Source organism: Lipotes vexillifer, unplaced genomic scaffold, assembly GCF_000442215.2.
Source record: "Lipotes vexillifer unplaced genomic scaffold, Lipotes_vexillifer_v1.1 scaffold242, whole genome shotgun sequence".
In the NCBI taxonomy this organism is placed as follows: Eukaryota; Metazoa; Chordata; class Mammalia; order Artiodactyla; family Lipotidae; genus Lipotes; species Lipotes vexillifer.
Genome location: NW_006771376.1, coordinates 1,704,748 through 1,714,042, shown reverse-complemented (window position 1 = coordinate 1,714,042; position 9,295 = coordinate 1,704,748). Strand labels below are relative to the sequence as shown.

General features: G+C 50.1%; 1 pseudogene; it reads right to left on the bottom strand.

The window, feature by feature from the left end:
- Positions 1–3,792: 3,792 nt before the first annotated feature.
- Positions 3,793–4,820, bottom strand: LOC103081718 (stress-induced-phosphoprotein 1 pseudogene; annotated as a pseudogene).
- Positions 4,821–9,295: the final 4,475 nt, after the last annotated feature.

Sequence of the window (9,295 nt, the reverse complement as noted above, 5' to 3'; positions counted from 1 at the left end):
GACACAGGCAGCAGCAAGTTTGGACAGTGTTTCCCATGTAATTTAACATACCAAATGAACCCAATTAGTTTAGGATCTCTCTTTGGGGTGCTCCAGGGGCCGTTTGAAGCATCCAAAAGTTAGCTGGAGGTCAAAAGAACTTTACTTAGAATTTCATACTTGGGAAGTCTGTCAAAAATTTTGAGAAGTTTTAAAACACCTTGTCGGATAGAATTGTAGGTCGCTGTGAAACAATTATTCCTTGAGCTAAGGTGAAAAAAAGATTCCAAAAGTAAAAACAGGGACTTCCCTGGTGGCGCAGTGGTTAAGAATCCGCCTGACAGTGCAGGGGACACGGGTTCGAGCCCTGGTCCGGGAAGATCCCACATGCCACGGAGCAACTAAGCCCATGCATCACAACTACTGAGCCTGCACTCTAGAGCCTGCAAGCCACAACTACTGAACCCGAGTGCCACAACTACTGAATGAAGCCTGTGCACCTAGATCCCGTGCTCTGCAACAAGAGAAGCCACCCAATGAGAAGCCTGCGAACTGCAACGAAGAGTAGCCCCCACTCACCACAACTAGAGAAAATCCCACATGCAGCAACAAAGACCCAAGGCAGCCAAAAATAAAAATAAATTTTAAAAAAATTATTTTTAAAATAAATAAATAAATAAAAACAGATCACTTAAAGGCACAGAAACTCACACAATCTGTTATCAAAAGCAGCATTCCAGGAAAACTTTGTTCTCTTATGAGAGAGAGAAACCAAATCCAGTCTTGCATCAGCCTACTCTTAAGAAAATCCATTTACCTAATTAAATTTAACTCAACTTTAGAAAATCCTGACCATGTACAAAATTCTTTTCTCAATGTTCCTTTCCCACAAACCTTCTGCAGCTTTCTGTAGCCATATTATCCTGTCCCTTATTCTTTCCATTCAAAAATAACCAGCTCTAGGACAAAAATCACCCTTTTTCCTTTAACGAAATATATTTCCATTCTTCATACCTTCTTTTCTGAAAACAAACATCCTACTTTCCTTAAGGAACCATGAACTGTCTTTTACAGTAGCATTCTGTAGATTGGTAGAGAACATCTCAAGGCGGCACCAAACAGCCTTCGCTTCTCTCTCACAAGAAGACAAGAGTAGGTAAATTTAGACCTGTTTAGCAATTAATATTCCAATATTTCATCTTATTTGAAATGGCCTGGATACTCAATGAGTTCCTATCATTTAACTTAATTTAGTTTCACGCTACCAAAATTTGGAGAGACTATTTAGATGGACATTTCCAAAACATAATTATTCCTATAGAGTTTACCAAAAAGCTGTTATCTGAGTTACCTTTACTTAAAAATTTAATCATATGAGATTATTTCCCTGTTGACAAATTTCATAACAGAAACAATATGCACTTATTAACTTTCAGTAACCCTACATACTGGGACTCCTGGGACTTCCCTGCTGACCCAGTGGTTAAGAATCCGCCTGCCAACACAGGGGACACGGGTTCGAGCCCTGGTCAGGAAGATCCCACATGCTGCGGAGCAACTAAGCCTGTGCACCACAACTACTGAGCCTGCGCTCTAGAACCCACGAGCCACAACTACTGAAGCCCGCGCGCCTAGAGCCCATGCTCCGCAGCAAGAGAAGCCACCGCAATGAGAAGCCCGTGCACCACAATGAAGAGCAGCCCCCGCTTGCCACAACTAGAGAAAGCCCACGCGCAGCAACGAAGACCCAATGCAGCCAAAAAAAAACATGTACCAATGACAGAAACTTAAAGATACAAACGAGGAGTCTTCAGGATGAAGGGGGATGGAAGTATAAGGGTGAGGACCAAAGGAGAGGTAAAGGGAGGAGGGACAGAAGAGACTGAAAAAGAGAAAGAGACTGCTATTTCAACCTGCCCCCTGTCGGTGTCTATTCAGGCAACAATCTGTGCGCTTCCAGAAAGGGCCAGTGAAGGAGGGAGCACCCTGTCCACTGCCCACCAGGTGATCAAGCCCGGAAACCAGCCAGTTGTACGTCATCTGTGGGTCCCCAATCCACAGGTGGGACTCTCACCCATGTGTACACCAGTATATAGAAATCTGCTGCTTCAGCCCGTTCCCAACAGGACTTCTCTTGGAGGCAGGAAAATAAAGGCAAGAATACTGGGACGATCAGACTTCCAGACGCTACATGATATGAGGTTTGAACCTCTATCAGTCACAAATCTCCAGTCGGGGAGAGCCCACTGGACCAAGGTGTGAGGTGAGCCTCTCCCACCTCTGCTTGTCACCTGTCAAGGTGAGCCATTGCCAGCCAGAGGGAGCAGGTCTCACAAGCTGAGAGGAGTGATGCTGTAGCTGCCTCACATCCACTCTCTTGGAAAGAAAGGACAGAAGTAAGAGAGAACAGAGAGAGAAGTAGAGAGATTTCAGGAGAGGGAAAGGGACAAAGGGGAAAGGGAAAGTGGTGAGGGAAAAAGAACAAGGAGAGGGGAAAAACGTTGCCTGAGCGAGGGTACTGAGGCCCTCAGGGGCCACGAAGGCAGACTTAACCAAACGTGGTGACGCTGAAACAAGAGGTTCAGGCGGCCGCTTGTCACCACAGGGTAGCTGCGTTCAGTGGTTCCAGAGGTGCCCAGATCCTCTCCTGGGAAGGGGACAATAGTCTCTTCGTGGTGTCACCACAAAGTATGTTACCAATCAGAGTTCTTGGCCTCCTTAATCAACAGAAATTGATCAGAGGCCAGACAAGAAATTCAGGCAAGGCTTTATTGGGGCTCCTGCCGCAGCACGGGGGAGCGAGAACAAACAAGAGGTTCCCTTGCTTACTCACTCTGAGGTGGGGCGAGCAGGTTCCTAAGATGGGGTGAGGGTAGGGGTGTGACCAGGGGTTGGGCCAGAGGGGTGGCTTAGGAGGTTTGCCCATCCCTTCAGTGGTGCTGTGTGCAGGGGGCATGTGCAGTCCCCTGCTTTTGCTTTCAGCTCTTCAGAAGTGGCAGTTGGGCTTTTTGGTCTCTTTGTATCTCGTTGTCCAGAATTTGCCCCAACTGCGCATGCACGCAGTTATTTTTAGTCCCTTATATCGATACTTCCTTTGTATTTTGTTGCTCGAAGAGATGTGTGTCCAGGTGCAAGCACTGCAGCACTGAAGCAAAGGGGCCCAGGTCCCATATATGTGTGTGTGTGTGTGTGGTGTGTGTGTATATGTATTCTGTTCCATTATGGTTTGTCACAGGATATTGAATATAGTTCCCTGTGCTATACAGTAGAACCTTGTTGTTTATCCATCCTGTATATAATAGTTTGCCTCTGCTAATCCCAAACTCCCAATCCTTCCTTCTCCTACCCAACCCACTTCAGCAACCACAAGCCTGTTCTTTATATCTGTGAGTTTGTTTTTGTTTTGTAGATATGTTGATTTGTATCATATTTTAGATTCCACATATAAGTGATATCGTATGGTATTTGTCTTTCTCTTTCTGACTTACTTCGCTTAGTATGATAATCTCTAGATCCATCCATGTTGCTGCAAATGGCATCCTTTTGCTATTTTTATGGCTGAGTAATATTCCATTGTGTATATGTACCACATCTTCTTTATCCATTCATCTGTTGATGGACATTTAGGTTGTTTCCATGTCTTGGCTATTGTAAATAGTTCTTCTATGAACATAGGGGTGCATGTTTTTCAAATTATAGTTTTGTCTGGATGTATGCCCAGGAGTGGGATTGCTGGATCATATGGCAACTCTTTCTTTGTTCTTTGAGGAACCTCCATGCTGTTTTCCATAGTGGCTGCACCACTTTACATTCCTAGGGGTACTTCTGCACCTGTTCCAGGATGAGCTGCATGGCCCGGTCACTCATTATCTGCTGCACCTCAAGGCAGCCACGGCCCATCACTTCACATCTTCAGGCTGTCGTGTTGGTTGTACTGGGCCATGAGGTAGCATTGGTAACCGTCTGCTGCTTCCTTTACAGTTGGAGTCCAGGTCTGATGCCTTCTGGTAGACATTTGTGGCCTTTGGGTAGTCTTTCATCACTTGTAGGGCAGCTGCTTTCCATGTATAACCCTTGATGACGTTGGCTCTAGCCGGATACATTCCTCACAGTCCTTGAGTGCCATCAGAAACTCCAAGAGTTTGCTATAGCAGGAAGCTTGATTGCTGTACAGTTTAGCATCTTTTGAGTTCTGTTTGATGGCTTCCGTTTAATGCTTCCTGACCTGGGGATAGTCCCTTTTCTGAAAACATGCATTGCCTTTGTTCTTCTCCTCTGAAGCCCACTCAGGGTTTATGTAGGCCAGACACTCTTGCTCCTGCAGGATTTTCTCTTCCTGTTGGCATTTCTTGAGCACATCTGGGGTTCAGTGCTCTGCCAGAGACTTGTTGTAGAAATGGATGGCATCCTTGTCCTTTTCTTTGAAATAGGCGCTGCCAATTTGAGCATAAGCTCTGGTAGTCTATCGGTAGTCTTCCTTGGCCAACTTCAATGGCCTTCTCAAAAAGCTCCCGGAATTCACTGTAGTTGCCCTTTTCCATGGGCACGGCTGCTTTGTTGGTCACGAAAGTAATGTTGGTGGGGTCCAGGCCTGTGGCTCTGTCATAGAGCTTCAAGGTTGTGTCAGAATCTTTCTTCTTACAAGCATCATTCCCCAATTCTTTTCCTTTCAGTGCCTGCTTCTTACTCTCCTGAAGATCTTTTTCCATTCGCTCTGGCTTGGTCTCCTTTTTGGGAGGAGGTGGTGGTGGAGGTGTTGTCCTGGGATCACGCTCCAACTTCTGGTACAGACTGGACATGAAAGGGTTCATGAATTTCCTGTCTGCCAGCCAGGCCTCCATACTCTGTAAACCCTCTTTGAGCTGAGGATTGTTTGCTTTGTGTTTTAAACCCTCCTCATAAGTTCGCTTGGCTTCTTCAAATGGGTTTAAGAACTCAAGAGCTTCTGCTTTTCGTGAATAGCCCTTGCCCCAGTCAGGCTTGAAGGCAAGAGTTTTGCAACCATCCTCTGAGAGTGTTTCTTTTTTTTGTTGTTTTGTTTTGCGGTACGCGGGCCTCTCACTGTTGTGGCCTCTCCCGTTGCGGAGCACAGGCTCCGGACGCGCAGGCTCAGCGGCCATGGCTCACAGGCCCAGCCACTCCGCGGCATGTGGGATCCTCCCGGACTGGGGCACGAACCCGCGTCCCCTGCATCGGCAGGTGGACTCTCAACCACTGCGCCACCAGGGAAGCCCCTGTCTGTTGTTTCTGCTAGCTCTTGGTTCAATTGTCTGGTCTCCTTCTGTGCCTGGCTGCCTTAGTTGTGTGCCGAATATTAAAAAAAAAAAAATTAGTTTGTAACATGTTTTGAGGATTAACATAATGTTATCTTCCTGCAGAGACAATTTTGTTTTCCTGTCCCGGTCCCTGAACTCACTAGAAATTAAAGATCATTTTAATCCAATTTTAGGGATTGAGACTCAAAGCTGAGCTACAGTCTATGTGAGGTCTGCCTTCCACATCACCCTTACTCCCAAGGTACAGCCTTCCAGGGTCTCAAATGAGTGGTCTGTGGATTTATAAGAGCCATTCACACACCCTGCCCCAAACCTTGGCAGGCCCTGGGCTCCTACTTTTGTCTCTGTAGTAATCTAGAAGCTGTTCAAAGTGCTGCTCAGCTTCCCAGCTGCCTTTTTAGGATTGGCAGCACCCCCCGCCCCCACTGCCTGCCATGGGAAAACAGCTCCAAATGCCGAGCCTCCCTCTCTGAATTTTTGTCTCCTGTATCTTGCTCTAGGAATTCTTCACTATTGTGCTGACCCTCTGACAGCTTCGAGCAGATTTTTGTTTCTCTGCAGCCAGAGTTTTTATTAAAGGTAAAAATTGCACTGCTTTTCCAATTTCTTCCTTGGTTAATGGGCAGTTCATACTGCCTACTCCCTCTTGAGACAGGAGCAAAAGCATGGAGTTGGAAATGAACCTGGAAAGGATGAGGGTTCCCACTTAGCCCAAGTGGAGGGTGCTTGCTGGGGAGACATGGAGAAGGGTGAAGAGAGGAAAATCATGACGGGCTAAGAGTGCCTAAAAGACTGGGCTGCCTGAAAGAGATGCATGCCCCAAAGACGTCCCCTGCCCCCACTGAGGGAGCCCCGCTCACGTTGGCTGAGTTGGGGGCTGCTGAGTCAGAGAAGGGAGGCCGTGCAAAGTTTCTACCCAACACAGGTGTGAAGTCAGGGCTAGGACAGTAAAAAAAAAACCCAGAAAACCCCAGATAACAGTGGTTTGAATAAGACAGACATTTATTTCTCTCTCACACCAAACAGGTTTGGAGGTGGGAGTCCACGGTGAGTCAGGTGACTTTACAAGGATGTCTAGGACCTTCCTTTTTTACTCCACCATCTTCCACTCACAGCCTCTACTTCGTGGTCCAAGAGCTTGAGTTTCACATTTCAGTCGGCAAGAAGGAGAAGGACAAAGAGTAACACCTTTTCCTTTTGGGGACACTTACCCTACATCCCTCACAGCACTCATCCTATTGGCCAGAACAGGGTCACATGGTCACACCCACTACAAGGGAGGCTAGGAAATATAGTCTTTATTCTGGACCACCCCATGCCCAGCTAAGAATAAGGGATAGTGGGGACTTCCCTGGTGGTCCAGTGGTTAAGACTTCACGCTCCCAGTGCAGGGGGCACGGGTTCGATCCCTGGTCGGGGAACTGAGAAACTAAGATCCCACATGCTGCATGGCCCGGCCAAAAAATAAATTTAAAAAAATAAGGGATTGTATTAGTAATGAAGAACGGGAGGAGGAATATTCAGGGACAGCTAGTGGTCTCTGCTAGTGCCCTCCCCTTTCCTATCCTGTCCTCCCCCTCTCCTCCAGGAAGCCTTCCCTGACATCTCCAGTACTTACAGGTGTAAAGTCACTCCCCCATACTCCTCTTCTCCCTGTTCCTCCTGTGAGCCCCCTATTCTGTCCTGGTCAAGTGGCTGGAGCCCTTGGGCCATCATAGCAACAGTTCTCTGAGGAGCAAGGTAACAGACGGGGTGGGGGTGGCGGCAGGCGGGGAATAAGGTCTGGATCGGGCAGGCACTTGACAAGGGGCACACGAGGAGTGTAAGCTGATCCCTCACCCCACCCCCACTCCTCCACCAGAGGGCTGGGAGCCTGGGAGAGAGAGCCAGGAAGGGGAGGCCCACCTTCGAAGCTGGAGAGGCCTTACCTCCGGAAGGTACATAGGCGAAGCTGAGCATCTGCCAGCCCCACTGCCGGTGTGTCTAGGCAAATGTCTGCCTGGTCAGCCCTGGGACCACCTGTCTTGTTCCTCCCTTTGGGGTCCCACCTTGCCCACTGCTGTCATGTTCTCCAGGACTCTTTGGGTCTCCACACACCCTCTGTTCTGGTGCTGGACTAGGGTCACAGGATGACCCCCAGTGCAGACCCTCCTCCTGCCCCAGGAAGCCACCACTCCCCATGATCACAGAGAGAGAGGGTTCCCCTCTGTACTCCGCTGTGTTAGGAATGGGGCATGGGGGCGGTGCAGAGCTCTTACGCAGAACAGTCAGACTATAATCACGCTAGACTGTGGTCCTCTCAGGGCTGTGGAACTCAGGAGGAGGACGGAGGCACTGGCACTGGCTGCAGTGCCAGGGAAGGGCCTGGTTGAGGGGCTTGAGCTGCTCCACAAGAAGAGGAATACTAACCAACCCTTGGTACCAGATCCGCATCCTGCCCCAGAAGCTGTGAATCTTCTAAAAGTTCTTGTATTGAAATCCTTGATCTCAGGCTAGAATTCCCACTCAATTTATTTTAGGTACGAGGAACAGTTTATTTCAGGTGTTGGGATGGCCATCCTGTTGGAGTGCAAGGGAAGAGCAGCGAGACCCCAGGTCTAGCCCAGCTCAAGTGCAAATTCCAGTACCAGCCCTGTCATAGACTGAGCCCCATCCTTGTGCATAACCTAAGCCCTGATCCTAGACACAGGCTGAGCCCTGATCTCTAGCTCTTGATTGAGCTTTTTCTGTAAAATTGTTCTTGATCAGCAGGGGCTTGAATGGGGAGAGTGAGCATGTGCTCATCTCCCACCACTGGAGCCTGAGCCCAGAGCCCTTGCCCGGTGGTGTGCAGTGATCTTCAGCCATGCTTCTGTCGCTCATCCCTCTCCTGTCCCTGGGAGCTCCTGCTTTGACCATCGCTGCTAAGCCGGCCTCAGAGCTGAGAGAATCTTCAGCCCTGCCCCCAGCTTTGGCCCCAGCCTCGCCTAGACTGGCCTGGCCTGGCCAGGAGGGGCGCTGAAGGGGCCAGGAGATGAGGACCCAGTGTCCTAGGGTGTGAGTGGCCTTTGCTCTTGGACTGGAGCCATCAGAAATTAAATCTTCCTGGCCCTGAGGGTGCCTGGGAAGGGGGCGGACCTGCCAGCCTGGGTAGAGGTTGGGGTTTCTGCAATCACTCCCTCCTTTGTGGAACACCGACATCTCCGGAGACAGAGGCTTCCCGGCATCACCAGGTAAGACCTGGGCATCCTGGGAGCACAGGCAAGGGAGATGGAATGGGGGTGCCAGAGTGGGTTGGCTGGCCTGGGAGATGGGGTCACAGGCCAGAGTCGGGGCAGGGGGTGCCGCTAATGGAAGGGCAGGTGGGAGAATGGGGGCAATGGAACTAGGACTGGAGGTATAAGTTGTCAAAGACCAAAGCCTGCCCTGAGGAGGGCATCCACCCCACAACCTGGCCAGGCCTGGACTCTTAACCTCTTCACCCCGAAGGGGCTGGGGTGCAGACACAGGAGGGCAGGTTTACAAAGCAGCTGAGCTGTGATTGAACAGAGGGAAAGGGCTGGGCTGAGGGGTTTGCCTGATCCTGGGATGATATATGTGTTAGGACTGGGTCAGACCGTGGAGGATTTTTCCCTTAGAGGAAGGAGCGCCTCCAGGTAGGAGTTGCTGGGTGGTGGCAAGAGGCAGGCGAGGAGGGCGGGAGTTTCCAGCCTGACTTCCTGCTGTGAAGGGTTCTAGGGATTATCTCCCCTTAAGGGGTTTCTGCGGTCTGCCTGTCGTGAGAGACCTGGGACAGACAGGTCGCTGACCCTCTTGGAGGTCACACACAGGCCAGGAGCCTGGTGGGAGAGGCTTTGAAAGAGCTGAAAACTTCCTACGGCTGCCGGGGGGGTGGGATTGGCGGGGCAGGGATGCAGAGCATGGTCTGAGCCCCAAGCCGAGCTGGCTGCCGCGAAGGCACCAGACCCCTCCCTTCCTGCCCTCAGCAGCTCAGAGCTTCTTAGGGCCGCCCTGGTCCTTCTCCTCCTGTGTCTGCAGGGGCGGCGGCGGGTGCCGGGGGG